The following is a 17,711-nucleotide window of genomic DNA, read 5'->3' as shown; positions in this document are numbered from 1 at the left end:
ACTGAAGGATGGCAAAAAATTGTCACATTTAGCACCACCTGAAGTACATAAGTGCCTCCCAATCACTTAGAAAGATTTGGGAATAAAAGTGTCTTCTTCCTGCTATTGCTTAAATACAGAAAAAAGATTTTCTTCTGAGAGTTCTATGAAGCACTAGAGAAATGTATTTAAAAAGTCATACATTCAGAAACTTCTTGTTTGAGTTAGTCACAGAAACAAATTAATAGAAATGGGAGAGCAGCAAATAAGCACCAAGGTGAATCCCCTCCTTTACAGAGTGCCAGAATTATGCGCTAGTAATAGTGTCTTCTGCCTATAGTAAACCATCCTGTCTCATTAAAGTTGCACATTTATACTGCCAACTTTGGAAAACTGTTTGTGACGCCTGGCTCTCCTGTACACAGATCATTATTTCTATTCATGCAAGGCAGACTTTCAACAAGACTGTTTCATGTGGTTAGAGTGTCAAACTTTCACTCAACCACAACACTTGCTTGGCTGACCTTGAGTCAGTCACTCCCTCTCAGCTCACCCTGCTACACAGACCTATTGTGAAGATAAAAAGGAGGTGGATTCATGAGAAGGAACAATGTATGCTTCTCTGAACTTGTTGGAGAAAAAACAAAATATATAGGAAGTAAAAAATAAGTAATCACCTGACCTCTGCCTAGAGGCACCTGAACTTACCAAAGTGATATACAAGGGAAATAGAAAATGCACTCAGAACACAAATATATGGATATATATCTGTTCTTTACTCACAACTAATAAAATTGATATATCTGTTCACATGTAGCCTGATTTTATTAGTTGTAAGTTACTCCAGCCATTCACTTCCCATGATCTAATACTGTGCACAAAAAAGACAGAGAACCAGCACCAGCAAGTTCTCTTCTCTCCCTGTCACAACTTCACAAATAGGTCTCTGAATAAAGAACAGAAACCTCCTGTCAGAACTACACTGGCTGATTAGTTAACCATCAGTTCAACCAGGGATGCACCCTTGGTTCAGTGAGGATCAAAGTGACATTTGGATGGAAGCTCTTTCTTTCCTGCCGAGCTGAGCAAACTGCATTCCCTTTGTGTTGTTAAACTGTAATTGCTGAGTAAATTTAAGATCAATGTTAATAGGAAGCTCTCTTCAAGACTGTATTCATTCAACTCTTTGTTCCGTTCCTCTCTTCCTCGTTAATCGTCAATACATTTCCTAGAAAAGGATGTTCTGCTAGCATCAATGAAACTTGCTTCCAAGTAAGGTGCTTAAGATCACAGCCACAAGAAAACATAACATTAGTAACATTATGTTTATCTTTTACTTTCAATCTAAAAGGGGGGAAAAACCATCACTGATATGAATGGAAAGAGGGAAATCAATTGTAGTTATATTGATTGACTGACACAATTTTTTTCTTTTTTAAAAGTACATCAACTCACTGCATTATTTTTAAAGATAATACTCATGTGTAGCAACATGTAAACAGGCATATAAGATAAATACTCTAGACACTGTTATCCTAGATTAATAAATTACACAAAATCATAGTTTCTTTGTAATGATGATCTTTGACATCTTATTTTGCCTACAAAATAATTATTCTACACTGTATCCCAATTATCTGAAATTTTCCCCTTAAGTAATTATCCTAATGACAACTTCGATTATCTGGATAGTTATACTGATCATTTAACAAAGTTATGAATTGGCTTGATGTACAACTGAATCTAAAATATCCAAATACTAATGGGATTATACAATTGTTAAATTTAATAAATATTAGCAGTCATGTTGATTATGTAAATTTTTGCATATGTTTAATTAACTGCCATAGTTAACACTAAGTGTCCAAAATCTCTTAGTACCAGTTATGATACAACCCAGTTATCTCATAATACATGTACAAAGTAATAATGCTATATTGTACATCAGTGTTACTCAGCCTGTTATCTGTCAGAACCTTAGCTACTTTTATAAGAATGACTTCATTCATAAAAAATGTCAGACATTTCTATTACAAAAATATTTTAAAATATCAGACTTGTAATCTAGGTATTTCTGTAAATTGTCCAAAGGGAATATGCTAGGAACTGAAAAATCAAAAAAGCCTCAAAAAGCGTTTTCATCAAAACAGTAGTTTCTGTAGTATCAAGACTGTATTTCTAACACAAGAGTACTTTCATTCTTAATTCACTGCGTAAGTCATACATTTACATTTCTTCGAGGTAAGATGGTGACAAGTAATTCAAACTTGCAATTCCTACAATATGATGGTGAGTTGGATATAATGCTACTTTCACTGGGCTTTTGCTGATACTAAAGAAAGAGTCAGAACATTTTTTGCTTATTCTTCATTTCTAATGGAGTCCCTCTTCCCCAAGATAACTGGAAAATTGCTCTAGAGGACTGCACTATCCATGTGAACTGTGTGGGGAGTGGAAATAAACATCTTTGTCATATCCAGCAGGCAATCTCCACTAGATACACCTTCTGTCCATGAATGGAAAAAACAGAAGAGCAAATCTGGATCCAGTTCAATGTGAAGATAATGTTCTACTCTTTATCTTTTTTGAAAACTGCTTAATAATTTTTCCTCCTTTACTAAAGAAGTACTGTATTTTCTGGCGCATAAGACTACTTTTTAACCCAGGAAAATCTTCTCAAAAGTCGGAGGTTGTCTTATAAGCCAGGTGTCGTCTTATAGGACGGGTGCTGAAATTTCTGAGCCAGACTGGAGAATCTGCGGTCACCGCATATGGTGGGGGGAGCTCAAAAACGGCTGCAGCCGCATCCCCTCCATATGTGACAACTGTATGAAAGCAGCAAGGGCGGCGCTGTACAAGTACGGTAGAAGAAAATCTTGGAGACAGGGAGGGCTGGGCAGGCAGGGAGAGCTGACCAGCCCAAGCAGGCTTTGTATACAACAAGTTTTCCTGCTAAGTACCTGCATGTCATATGCATTTGAATAAAAATTACCATTTTGAAATCGAATCTGATGGTTTTTTTAAATTTTTATTTGGTGTGCAATGGAAGAGGGGTAGTCTTATACGGCGAGTATATTCCAAACTCTATATTTTAACTGGAAAAGTTGGGGGTCGTCTTATACGCCCAGTCGTCTTATACGCAGGAAAATACAGTAAGTGAATGAGATAACTATCCTTCCAGGAAGTCCACACTACTGGGAAAGCCATGCTTCTGGGATGACTAAATGCAAAAAAAAATTTCAGATACTGCCATTTGAAGATGCTCAAGGTACCTTTCGGACACTGCCACTTCAAGATGATTCAGACACCCTGAAGCAATATTCAATGGATCTGGCAAATGGTAGCCTAGGCCTTCCCCACATTTGCAGGACAGGATAGGATTGGCAAAATATATTTTAAGAAGGTCCCAAACAGAGGAGGAGGATGTTAATCAGCAATGGTTAGTGACTTGTCAGTGATGTTCTTTTGGTTGGCTCAACTATAATCCTTCTCCTTGGTTAATAACTTGCCAGTGATGTTCTTTTGGTGGCCCAATTTGGAGGAAAAGCTTCAGACTCTTGCATTACTATTTCATTTTCTTGACCAGAAAAAGACTTACTTTTTAGCCTCTGATACAGAACTAGTGGCAATTCCAATTGTTTAAGAGATTCCCCAGATCACTTTAGTTGATGTTAATGTTCTGATTCTAATTGGCTTCATCAAACCAGAGCAGGACCAAATAAGCAGAGCAAGTCAGAGTAGTCCTCTTTTCTGTTCTCTCTTAGTCCCTCCAAATTAACTTCAGAATAGAGGAATGTTTTAAGCATGCATGCTTATTGTACATGCTCAAAATATTTCACCATATATCATCTAGAGGGGAGGTTAAACAGTTAAAGGTTGACTCTAAAGTTTCATATTCTCATTTTTGCTTTAGGAAAAAACAACACAATTGTCCAAAAAACTGTGGCAGGGCCGACCTAGCATGATACAAGCTGGGGCCACAATGACCGCACATGTCTGGCCCTGATCTGGGCCACCACTGGAGTTTGGAACTGGGCTGGAAAGAGGAGCAGTATTTTACCACTCCTTTTTGCCCCAATTCTTTTCAGATGTTGCTGGTCCGGCATGGTTTCCCACTGCATTCAGGGCATGCATCAGCTAAACGCTATACTTCAAAAGCAGGAGGAAAACACATCATTTGGCCCATCTGTTTCAGGCCTAATATACCTCATGATGATTTCTGGTGAGCTTCTACTGCAGGTACCACCCCTATCAGAATCAAAAGTTTTTATATGACTACCACAGCATTTCCATGTCACCCTATGTCTATGCAATCTACTTCATCTGAATTTTGCCTGGTCTGAAAGTGTAGCTTATTGAGGCATAGTGTTAAATAGTTTTTGTTTAGGCAAGCATTTCATCTTTAATATGAAGCAAGTTTATTTGAGTTATGTTTTATCTTCTGTGCTGATGGAGCAAACTGCTGATTCAGTTCTACAATCAGCCTCCAAATCTTAAACAATTATTCACTTACAACAGGATACATAGCATGGATGGTCATACTGGGACAAGACTCTGTCATAAACCCAGATGCCAACTGTGACCAAGGCGGTCCTCCCATCAATGTTTCAAGGCTATTTTTTTTTTATCTCATAAACATCTGAAGACCGCTTGGTGCTTGACACTTGCCCCACTTCTTCCCTTAATACACTTTCCTTTAAATGAATTAGGATTGGGTTCCCCAGTGTCCTTCTCTTATATGTGTTTTATCTGTGGTAGCATATTGTTTGGGAAGTTATTGTTATAAATTCAGCTAGGCCAATACTCTTCCAATAATAAATAAACAATAACTTTATTTACAATCATGTGGTAAGATTGTATCTTCTTCAAGATTGTTTCACAGAACGTATGGTTACAGTAGTTACAGTACTTTAATAGTTACAAGTTATTTGCTATTCAGTTCCCTCACTGAACTCTTTCAAGCCTTAACTGTTTCTTGCTTCTTTTAAACTTCTTCTCTTATACTATTAATCTTCCTCTCCTTTAACAGAACTACAAATTCCACTAAGATATGCTGTCTTGAATCCTCTCAGAATACACCTGAACTCTCAGAATACATCTGAACTACTGAACTACTCCACAACAGAGCTCCTTCTGTGGTTTGTGTCCCTGGCGCAGCCTTTAGATGGCTGCGCCAGGGAGGCAAGGGAGAAAGGGGCTGAGTGGCCCCTTTCTACTCCTCGCCGCTGCCATCGGGTGTCCTTGGGGCTTGAAGCCCCAAGGACACCCCTTTCCAGGCCGCGGGGAAGCGGCCTTTTGCTGCTTCCCCACGGCCATGAAAGCGGCGGATCGGGGCCTCAGAGGCTGCTGTTGTGGCATCTGAGGCCCTGATCCAGCAGGGAAAGGGCCGGTTACAGGCCGCCCCAAACAGGCGGTCTGTAAGGCGCCCAAGAGAATGTATTCGAAACACATTCAAAGCTTGCAGAGGTTAATCCCAAATTATCCTGGATCTATTTGCATCCCTTATTCACACTGCTGACAATGTGAATCTTTAAAAAAAACCCAACTCGGGGGGGAAAAACTGTTATCAATTATTTCGGGTTAAGTGGTTTTATTGGCACACACACACACACACACCACCATCGCAAAACAACAACAACCTTAATTCGGTGCATTCGGGATGCATGTGAACAACAGAGATTCAATTCGGATAAATCCTGGATTATTTTCACCATCTGAACAGGGCCTCTGTCCCACTCCCATAACTGTATAAATATGTTTTGTGCCCGAGGCCTTAATTTCTCACTGTACTGCATTCAAAAAAGTGGATTTATATCCAGAAAAGTGCATGTGAAAATAAAAATTAATTAGTCTTAATCGTGCTGCAACATTTTTTCACCTCTCCCTTCTTCCTTTTTATGCTGCAAGAGTCTAACACAGCTACTTCTTTGAAAACCACTATAATTTTTATTTCTGTTGATACCTAAAATTAAATGTTTATTAAAATGGCTGCTCTCTGCTTTGAGAATATTTGTGAATCAAAAAGTGGCTTACAAATCTCCAAAGAAATACTGAAAGTGCAGAGCTTTATGCCACTGATGCCACTTCAGTGATGCCACTCCACTGATTGGAGTGCTCAGTAATCCAGTGGAGGTTTCCATTTGTGGAATGGAAAATGATTTTCAGCACACACATCCTCCTTTGCCTCAGTAGCCTCCTAAACCAGACTATTATGAAGGATTCCCACCCACCCAACCATCCATCTACAGTGAATCTTAGAGGATGTGGGAGTTCGAGGAGATGGCAAATTGCTAAAATATGTCCCTACTCATTATGCTGACAGAAGTTTCTACTGGTTCCATCAGTAACAATAAAAGAAAAATGAAAGGCTAGTTATATGTGGGCTATTCAAAAGTGAGACATTTCAGATAATGTCTCTCCCTTCCAGCAGTTAACTGCTTCCTTGTCCTTTCTTGTGCCTATTCACAAACCCCACCAACACATTTTAGGTGTCAGTACCTTCACTAATAAACATCAAAATTCACTGAATCTAAATTTAATTTTTTTAAAAGTCTAAAATAAGGCACAAAGAAAATTAATGCTTGACAAGGTCCACCAGGAGCAGACAATGTGTGCCTTCCTAGACACTTTATTTATTTCAAATTTTTATTCATCATTTCTCCACATGCAAAGGCCTCCAAGCCAATATAAAAATGTTCCTCAAAACAAATCAAACTGTTTTAAAAGCATTTTTAAACACAGAATTAACACAGTTCCAAAAGCCAGATATGTTTTTTTATGGATCAAAGTCCACAAAAACACTGTGGACATGGTTGCCTTCCAGAAGTTCAAAAAAGGATGAAATCAGCCCAACTTGAGTTTTACAGTCAAAGTCCTGCTATTAATTTCCTGTGGTGGTGGGACATGCAATAGGGTTTCTGTTGACACAAGAAGAGATAAGTTTTGGAGATATCCTGGCCCCAAACCACTGAGCCTTTGTAGAAGATCAAAATACCCTAAAGGCAGTAGATCCTGTCTGATCTTGGAAGCTAAACAGGGTCAGCTCTGATTGGTATTTGGGTGGGATATCACCAAGGCATACTATGTGCTATAGGCTGCATTTCAGAGAAAGGAACTGAAAAAGCCACCTCCAAGTATTCCTTGCCTAAGAAACCCCTATAAAATTCATGGGGACACCATAAATCAAGAGGCAATTTGAAGGCACATACATACACCCATATCACCTTGAACTAAGTCCTGAAACAAATTGGAAGGCAATGCAATTCACATGAGTGGTGAGATGTAGTCTCTACAGTGCACATCAGACAAGTGTTTCGCTGCCACATTTTTACACTAGCTGTAGATTCCAAATACTTTGTAAAAACAGCTCCACAAAGAGTGAGTTACAGTAGTCTAATTGGGAAGAGATGGAAGCAGGAACCACTGTAACTAAATCTGCCTTCCACAGGAAGTGGCACATCTAGAATACCAGCCAGAGATTAGAAAAGCACCCAACTAGCCTTCTATAAACATTGCTGACCCAAAGAGCACACTCAACTTGCAAACTTGGTCTTTAAAGGGAGTGCGACCCCATCCAGAACATGCTGTAATCCCAGTTTCTGATTTGGTTTCCTGTTGGCCAATAGAACTTCCTTTCTTGTACAGACTGAGCTGCAATTCATTTTATCCATATCCAACAAATGGTTGCCCTCATATTTCCAAGCGACTTTCACATCCTGAGGTTGAATAAACTGAAACTCATCTACCAAACTGTCCACATTTAACTCCCTAAAGTGTATGCAATACAGGTCTGAATATATCTGAGCAATTTTCTCTGCAAAAGGTTTTGCAAATAACTTACAAGTTTCTGAGGGCTTCTTTTCAGTACTTTCAGGTCTAGCATACAATTGCCCCTTCAGTATATGAAAACAACTGCATTGGGCAATGTTGTGTTCTTGACAAGACAGCTGCATTAATCAAGATGTTACTTGAGTATTTAACTATCTTCACAAGTAAGTCACTACTCAGCCTTCTCTTAGATAAACCCAAAAATTACGCTGCATCATATCTCTCACATAAAAACAACGCAACTGGATTAAGTGAATAATTTTAGCTTCCTCTGTCCTTTTTTCAGTTTGAGGCTATCAAGAGATGAGATTAAGATTATGATCAAGTGGTACATGATTTCTTCTCTGCCAATTAATGCAAATTGAATTATGAGGAAGAATGACCTAACAGCTACCTTATCTGGCTATGTTCCAAAAGGCTGTGGGGTCAGAATATTGCTCACAGTTGGTAGTTTCATCCAACCAATACAAATGAAAACAGGTATCAGCCCTATACTGTGTCTGTTCTACAGCAGGGGCTGCAAATTAGTGTCCATGTACTGCATTTCCTTTCATCTAACCATTGGCTATTTAGGCTAGAGAGTATGAAAACTGAAGTCCAAGAGCATGGGGAGAGAGTAACAGTGACAACCACTTTTCTGTAAGATCTGAGGGAGTGGGGAAACTGTTCAACATAGTGTTGTTGCATTACTTTGTGCGATCAGTAGGAAAACCAATTGCCTTTCTTATATCTGCCTGTCTCTATCACTTTTTTTTAAAGTTAACATTTCAATGCAAATTATGCACTTAACAATAGGAACCTTCTTGTAGAGTTAAGTTTCTTTACAATGGGAACTTAGCTCCATAAAAAATGTAATTATATGTGTAACATTTCTGCATAGAATTAGGTCTGCTGAGGTCTTGGGATATATCTGCATGACAATGCAATTTATCTCTCTATGAAAATGAAATATTGCCTAACAGCTGCTTGATTTGAGTTTTCCACATTTCAGTCCATTCTGAATCTATTGAAAATTTAGGTAAAAGTTGTAATTAGAAAGCAGACTTCAATAGCTAATTCTTTTTGTTTTAATTATACTGATAAACAAATTCTAATGAAGTTTATCTCAAACAGAAAGGTACTTTCAGTGGATAAGAATTTCAGTTTGTTGTTTTTATTTTAACTAATTCTGTATTTCTCAAATGTAATGCACACATCAGTTTTGCTGTCAACTTCCAGATCTCCAAGTATTTTTTCAGTACATGTTCATAACAAATCTAATGTAATGATAAATATGAAATTGAAATAAACATCCATCTATTTAAGATAATTAAACACCAAAGTCAGAATAATCCACACTATAGTATTTCTGATTTCTCTGTATAACTGTGAAAGTTGGACAGTGAAGAAAGCAGATGGGGGGCATTAACTCATTTGAAATGGAATCCTACCGGCATAAGAATTCTACACATCCTGTGGATTGCTAAAAAGACTAACGGACCCTAGCGCAAATCAGGCCACTATAACTAAAGTGAGGCTGTCATACTTTGGACATACAGGTTGAGACTCCCTAATCCAGAATTTGGAATGCCAATATATTCCAAAAAACAAAACTTTTTTCATGGGTGGCTGAGAGTGAGACATTTGCTTTCTAATGGATCAATGTACACAAATTTGTTTCACACTCTAAATTATTAAACTTTTTGTATAGTATGATATTCAGAATATGTGTATAAGGTGCATATGAAACAGAAATGGATTTTGTGTTTAGACTTGGATCTTGTCTCCAAGATATCTCATTATGTGTGTATATGCAAATCCAGGTAAAGTCGGCTCTCAATGTTCACGTGGGTTAAGGGAGCAAGACCCCTGTGAATATGTAAAAACCATGGATGACCCACCCACCCCCAGCAGCAGCTATTTCAGGGAGGCAGGAGTTTGGGGAACAGAGCACTCCCTTCTTCTGGCCTATGCCGCCCTGGAAAGCCTTGTGAGAAACATCTCTCAAGCCATTGCCAGGGTGGCAGGGGCTTGGAGAACAGAGTGCTCCCTTCCTCTGGCCCCTGCTGCCCTGGAAAGGCTTTGGAGAAGCATCTCCCAAGCCTTCTCCAGGTGGGAGGGACTTCGGGTTTAACATTCACGAACAACCAAGCCACAAATGTCAAACCCACAAATGTGGAGGGACAACTGAATTCTGAAATTAAAAAAGTCCAAAATCCAAAACACTTTTGGTCCCAAACATTTTAGATAAGAGAGACTCAACCTGTGCCAGGAAATAATGTGCTTCATTGGGGAAAAGGTAATGATAATAAACCTGCAAGCAGTAAGAAAAAAAAAAAAATAAGACCACTTTATAGATGGAGTGGTTCAATCAAGGCCCCTGTGTTTACAGGGGAGTTGACTGAGGATCCTGAAAGTTTCTCCTTCATGGGGTTACCAAAAGATGACGTTGACTTGATGGCAAAGAACAGCAACAACAAATGAAATGGAAAGTAAAAGAAAAGCAATCCAACCACCAAGGAGTGCATCTATTTATAAATTTTGAAAAGAGAGGTACTCATGAAATAGCTAATCATGGCTGAATGATCTAACTTTGCAGGTTCATTCCATGCAAGTTCAGAACCAGCCCTCATTGCAGATAACATAGAAACAGTGTGATAACAATAGACAAAGTATTCTGAACTGAAGGGCCCCACAGAGTTACAATAGAGTTACCGTCTTCATTCAACTATGGTATTTCTAGTTTAGGACAACAAGTGTTACACTCACAAGCGCTGGAGGTCACTACAGTATCTGAACATGCATAAGCAGTAATTACTGATATACTACCAATTCACAATATCTGCTATATTCATAATGCTTCCCAATAAATGCTGTTTTGAAATAACAGGTAGGAGATAAACTACTGGTAAATACTCTAAATAAATAAAGTGTGGGAAGGTAAAGAGTACAAAGTCCCCTACAGAATCATAAATTCACTGGCTAACACTGAAAATACACAGCAAAACCTACTCTGGGCTGCCTTTGTTTATATCTATGCACATTTAAGCTATTTCTCTTCGTCACACTTCTGTGTGCATTTCTTTCAAAAGCAAAACACAAATCAAAGATTTGTGTTATACAGAAATTAATGCTTAAAGACACTGATTTGGACAAAAACATTTATTCCATTTAAAGATCTTTCACAGATTTGCCAGTGCCACTGAAATAATGTCCAGTTATCTATCTTTCTTAAGTCTCTAGTACAATGCAGTAGAACCACTGTATATATGATTGTCATTTGATACTACAACTAATACACATATTTATTCAAAACTAGCCAAGCCATTAAGTTACAAGAGTTTATTGCTATAATTTGAATAGATACTGTTTTTCACTACAGGGAAAAATGAACCCTGTGTGTTTTCTTTACACAATAACAGAAGAACTGCTTATCTAACTTCCTTGAAATAACCCCCAAGATGCATTTAACTGCACATACAGTCCACAAGAAAAATGCCCCAACAATTTGGGGCATGTGCTCTTAGTTCATACATTTGAGAAGCCCCCATGACTGTTAAACAGCTTGAGTCTACTTTCCTTCAACCAACATAATTTTAAAAAATACATCCTAAAATCACCAGGCCCATGACAATCTACAGACCATTATATTGGTGCGTGTTTATTCTGGAGAATTTCCATGGGGACCCAAGGTTTCTGAGTGAGCTGCATAAACAATTCTGCGGCTCTTTCCTTCCCTCCTTTGAGATGACTGTCATCTCAAGAAGAATATGTATGGCAAGTGTTGCATCAGAACAGAAGTTCCATGTTGATGTGTTTGAAAAGTCCTTGGAAATTAGATTATTACTCATGTGAGTTTTGTGTTCTGACACATTTTATCCTCCAAGTAATTTGCTGAAAGTAAAACACAGCAAAGTAGCAAAATAAACAACTTGGAATAGTAGCCCCTGATCCTCAATAGTCCAGCTTCCTGAGCTCTATGTGTGTATCCAGTTTTGGTTCTTGCCTATTGATATTTCAAGTTTTGAGCTTTCTTCTACCCACAAGGATAATCAAAAATTCTTATTTGAAATTTATCTCAAAGAGAGAGCAGGATAACATGCTTTATTTATTTATTTATTTATTTAATGCCTGTTTTTCTGTTTGCACAGGACCCAAGGCAGCTTATAGCCAATTATCAGTACCACAACATCAGTGTTTGGCTGTCAAATGAAAAAAGCAGACATAAAAGGCAACAAATTGGCAAAATATAAAAGTGTGCCAATGACAGATTTAATATGCAAATTAGGAAGTGATGTAGGCTAAGCTATCTCAGATAGTATTCTATACATGTGCATGGAGAGACATGCATAACACCCTCGAACCCCCAGCAATAATCTGTAGAAGAAAGGTCTGAAAGCACATGCTCTCAGTAATATTCCATTTTCCATTCCCCATGTGTGTTTGTATGGCCCTTCAAACAGAGTGCACATAATTTTATGACTTCTTTAAATGTCATATGCCTTACATAAAAATGTAAGATGTGAACAGTATGATGTTCTGCTTCAGTACTATACAGTGCTTTTGTCCTGACATCACTGCTTACAATGATTTCAAGATCCAAGGTCTCCTAAGAGAACAATCATGCCCTTCCAGCTGTACACTTGTGATATTGCTGGGTCAAGAGTGGATTTATTGGAAGACCCACAGCCCTATGGAACCAAGACAAGGTGTTTAACTCATAAGGCTCTGGTATGGCCACACAATGACTGCATTTTAAAACAGTAGCCTAATAGATAACAAAGTGCAACAAGTTCTCTTAAAGATCCAATGAATAATTACATTATCCTGTAATTCATATTCCATTTATTTTAATAGACGGTATCCTTTCTTAAAAGACTGTAAGGTGTCCTTGCTTAAAATCCACAGATGTTAGATTCAGGAACATGTGATTAGAAAGACAGCATAAGAACATCCAAATACTTCCAACACAATATATTAATTCTTTTGCAAGCATGCATTCAAGAAAGGTACGCCTTGCATCACTGAGCAATCTATGAATTTTACTTTGCAAGTTTTATTTAAAACATTTCAGTTTAATTCTTGTATTTATAAAATGGTACTAGACTCATCTCATGGAGAGTGGGAATACATTCACAGAACTGACTCTAAACTAATATTCTGAAGAAAAATATAGAGCCATAAGATCAGACATAGATATTTCAGCATGAAATTTGGAAAACATTTCCTCCATACACAATCTCTTATCCCTCTTTATTAACATTCACCTTCTGATTGCATTGAATTTCTTCTTAGTCATGCACTGAGCGTAGAGTCATCAGATATTATTGTTCTAAAGACGTAAATGTCGACTTTCAAAAAGCAAACACAAAATTGATACTGAATTGCATACTTTGAAACACACACAGAGAGAACACAGCATGCTTATTCAAAACAGAATGACAACTTTTGTAATAGTTTCACATAGATGACTATCACTAAAATATCCTCATAGTTCTCTACAAGCTTTGGGTATTAACACTTAATAATGTTAAAATGGAGAAATATATGTCATCATGCGATGCTACCTGTTTCTTTCTAAATGAATATTTACTGCTGACTTGCTGATTGAAGTCATCAACAGCACTGCTTCACCCTCCAACCCTCATAAGGTACCCCTCATTCTTGGCTCAAGCCCCCAGTTATGAATACTTTAAGCTACTCAAAGTGCTACTGGAGCTTTGCCTGTGGAATGGAGGGGACCCTAACTATAAGTCACAGCAGTTTCTCCTCCTTTCATAAATAAGAAAAGAAATCTGCAGGGCAAATACTAGACACAGTGTCTCCCATCCACTGACTGACTTGTTCTGCGTGATCTCACTGAAGTCAAGAGTGTGGTTTCTATATTGTGACTACTGCCACCTCTCTCTTTCTTCTAAGAACCACCGTTAAATCTGAGACTTGGCACTAATGCCCAGTTTGCCCTATCCCTTTCTCCTAGGAAAGTATTTCCACATGGCTCTCATGCTTTTACCCCCTGAAATACCTTTATAGTGCTCAGTTCCCTAAGCTCAGAAAGTCTAGGCTTCTGGAGTGAAACTCCAAAGGACATTATTGTCAAAGCACTTGCCTATAAAACGAGGAAGAAATATTGAAACCGTTTAGCAAAAATCCATTAAAAAGTCTCTGGCAATTACCGGCTTTATATGTTTCACACAAATCATGCCAAGCGGTGTAAAATAAAATTAAAAAGGGGGGCTCCTCAGAATGTCCCCCCCAACTCAGCCAAATGCCTCTCACATTTGTCAACCAGAGCTATATAATGAATCTGAAAGACGTTCCAACACGAAGAATTATATATATATATATATATATATATATATATATATATATATGTGTGTGATCCTTGGTGAAATGAAGCCAGGCACTAATTTGATATAAAACATTTTGCAAATATTAAGCCTTCCCTAAAGGGAACCATATTTCACATTTACAGCCTGCTGTGAAACAGATGAGAAACAGGGGGGTTGGGGAGGGGAGAGAAAGAACTGATGAGTTTTCATCCGCAGGAGTACCTCTTTGGTCCAAAAGTGTAGAAGAAATGCCCAACACAGAAGGTGCTCTGAGAAGGGATGCTCCGATGGCAGGAAGTGGCACTGCATCATCCCTGCTTAAATATTTGAAGGGATGTCATATTGAGGAGGGAGCAAGCTTGTTTTCTGCTGCTCCAGAGAACAGGACCCAGAGCAGTGGATGCAAGCTCCAGGAAAAGAGATTCCACCTCAACATTAGGAGGAACGTCCTGACAGCAAGGGCTGTTCGACAGTGGAGCAAACTCCCTTGGAGAGTGCTGGAATCTCCCTCCTTGGAGGTCTTAAAACAGAGTCTGGATGGCCATCTGTCGGAGGCGTTTCGATTGAGAGTTCCTGCATGGCAGAATGGGGTTGGACTGGATGGCCCTTGCGGTCTCTTCCAGCTCTAAGATTCTATAATCCTAAGGGGGGAGTTGAGGGGCAAACCTCGCCCAACCCGGGTCCCAAAAGCTGCCCCTTCTCTGCAGCACCTCTATAGCTTTTTTCCATTGTGTCCAAGTTGCCAGGGCCAGGCGGGGCACATAGTCGACATTCCAAGCTGTCAAACCCAAGCCACTTGCAAAAGCCCACTGAAAAGGGGCACAGCTCTGCCAGTGGAAGGGGAGCTGGATGCAAACCTGAGAGACGTTACCTGCCATGGGGGGCTCCAGGTGAAAAGGTCCTTGGCTTCCCCCTCCTCAGCAAGCTCTGGAACAATACAGAGCAGCAGAAGAAGAGCACCTTCCCCAAACTGCACCCGAGGAGAGAACCAAGGCGCCTAAGGCGAAGGGGCTCTTCTTCTTCTGCGCTGCATTGTTCCAGAGCTTGCTGAGGAGGGGAAGCAGAGAAAGGGCTGCCAAACCAAGCACACTTTCACCGTCAAAACACACACACAACACACACACAACACACACACAGAGAGACAACCCCAAACTATATTGGGCCAATATAGCCAAAAAACCCCTTCCCCACGGGGACTGGACACTCACGTTGCCGTTTTGTGGTGCAGTTCCAGCAGCTGGGAGGAGGAAGGGGACCCCCCCAAAAGAAAGAAAGTCCTGCTGAGGGAGGAAAGGCGGCTGGTGGGGAGGCAGTCGGTCAGAGAGAGAGAGAGAGAGAGAGAGAGAGACGGGGTCCAAGGCTGCCTTTGCTGCTTCCTTTCTTGAGGTGCTGCTGCTCTTTTATCGCTGGGAGGAGGACGGCATCCTTGTCCAGGAAGAGGGCTCCGAAGGAAGGAGAGGAAAAGGGGGAGCAAGGGAGAGCAAGCCCCTCAGAGAGGGAGAGCCAAAGGCAGTCCTGAAGCCAGGCACGGGCGCCGCATCCCCGCAGAGCCAGGCTCGCCCCCGCCGCGCAAGCCCAGCCGAAGCAGCCGCCGAAGCAGTGCCACCCTTCGCCGCCTGCTTCCCTCCTTTCCAGTCTGGGAGCTGGAGCAGCAGCCCAGGCGCCTGCCTTGCCCTGCTCACTCCCAGCCACAGCCCCCGAACTCTCCCGAGGTCCAGCAGGAGGAGGGCGAGCGGCACGCCTCCCGCTTTCCTGAGGCAGCAGGAGCCGGCATGTTGTGGGGCTGGTGGCTGCCCAGGCAGCGAGACCCCAGAGGCACCCCCCCCCACTCCTGGTTGGGCCCCCTCGCCCCCTTCTCTCTGCTGCAGCAGAGCTGGTGGCACGCAGGAGCCCGCCTTGTGCTCCCTGGGGCTGCCAAGGGGGCGGCAGCAGGGCATCAGCTGCGCACAGGCGCCCGCCCGCCCGCCTCCCTCTCCCTCCTCCTCCTCCTCCTCCTTTCCTCCCAAACTCCTTCCCCTTCAGACCTTGCTTCTCCTCCCCTCCCGAACACTGGCCCCCACAGGCACCCCCCTCCTCCCCCTTTCCCTAACCCTCTCCTTCTCCACAGACAGCAGCCGCCTCCTCCCTCTCCTTGGCGCCCTTTCCTCCAGACCCTCTTCCCCACAGACACCCTCTTTCCTCCTCTTCCTCAGGTCCTCCCCAAATCCAGCAGTCTCTTTCCCGCCTTTCTGGCCCTTCCTCCCGTCCCCCTGAGGCTGGCTGCCCCCTGCTCCCTCGGGGTTGCTCTCCGTTGGGCTGCCTCTTCCCAGCCTGAGAGGGATGATGGAGCTGCTTCCCTTGAGGCGCCAAATTTTCCCTTTCTTTCTTTCTTTCTTTCTTTCTTTCTTTCTTTCTTTCTTTCTCTGGCTCTCCTCCTCCTCTTCCTCTTCTTCGCTGGTGCTGCAGCTGCTGGCGCCTCTGCTTTCTCTCTGTGTTTTATGACCCCAGGCTGTTTGTTTCAGGAGATGCCAAGCCTTTTTTACCAACTGGATGCCAGGCTCGGGGGTAGTGGGCAGGGAAGGGAAGGGACAGACGTTTGCCCTCCTGAGGAGCTTGGCCAGGCTGGGGATGACCTGACTCGGCGGGTAGAGTTGCTGCAAACCCAACAACCCTTGGCAGAGGAGTCTGGCGCAACATTTTAAGACTCACTGGGCATTCACACTGGAGCAGTAACCCGGTTTGGTACCACTTTAACTCTTTTCTGGCTCAAGGTTATAGAATTCTGGGAGTTGGAGTGTGTTGTGGACCCAGTTTCTCCAGTGTGGATGCAGCACTCTCTAGTATAGAGATATATATCTAGTATAGAGATCCACTATAGGTGGTGAATTCATGTTTGACACAGTCAAGTGTAAAATCATAGAATGGTCGAGTTGGAAGAGACCTCAAGGGCCATCCAGTCTAACCCCCTGCCATGCAGGAAATTTAAATCAAAGCATCCCTGACAGATGGTCATCTAGCCTCTGTTTAAAGACCTCTAAGGAGGGAGACTCCACTACACTCCGAGGGAGTGTCTTCCACTGTCAAACAGCCCTTACTGTAGAACCAAACACAACAGGGGTTTCCCCCCCACTAACACTAGTCCAGAACAATAGGGAGAGAATAGCAAAGTGTCCCAACACTATGTATACCAAAGGACATATACTAAAAACTAATGAAGATACTAGAAAAAAACCTTTATGTATCAAAATATATTAATATGTGTTAACACCAACATCCAATGATAGACAGTGAAATATTTAATCACCGTACAAATAGCTACCAATGAAATTGCTAATGAAAAGTCCAATATAGTCCAAATCTACCAAAGTTCTGCTGTAAACTAAATATGGCAACAGTTAAATGTAGAAAAAATCCTCTTCTCAAAGAGCACATACAATTCTGTGGAATCTTTGTCATCAAATCATGATTATAAGACAAATTACTAATCAATGGCAGTCAATAAGAGGCAACAATTCAAATAAATGGCAATAATTCAGATCAGGAAGGAAGCAGGGTAGCACAGGTCGCAGGATGGCTACCTCCAGAGTTGCACAGCCTTTTCAGCATCAAGGTCTT

The 17,711-nt window shown here is 41.1% G+C and overlaps 1 protein-coding gene across 7 annotated transcripts in view; it reads right to left on the bottom strand.

Annotated features, from left to right (window-relative positions):
• Positions 1–15,920, bottom strand: part of HS3ST5 (heparan sulfate-glucosamine 3-sulfotransferase 5) — a 220,883-nt gene extending 204,963 nt beyond the window's left edge. For all 7 annotated transcript variants that reach the window (XM_089528504.1, XM_089528505.1, XM_089528506.1 and 4 more), the window contains exon 1: positions 15,326–15,920. The gene's annotated coding sequence lies outside the window, so the exon portion shown is untranslated. The remainder of the gene's footprint in view (positions 1–15,325) is intronic.
• Positions 15,921–17,711: the final 1,791 nt, after the last annotated feature.

The sequence above is a fragment of the Sceloporus occidentalis genome, unplaced genomic scaffold, assembly GCF_023333645.1.
Source record: "Sceloporus occidentalis isolate IW3139 unplaced genomic scaffold, rSceOcc1.0.p SCAF_6, whole genome shotgun sequence".
NCBI classification, from domain to species: domain Eukaryota; kingdom Metazoa; phylum Chordata; class Lepidosauria; order Squamata; family Phrynosomatidae; genus Sceloporus; species Sceloporus occidentalis.
This window is presented reverse-complemented; position numbering and strand designations above follow the sequence as displayed.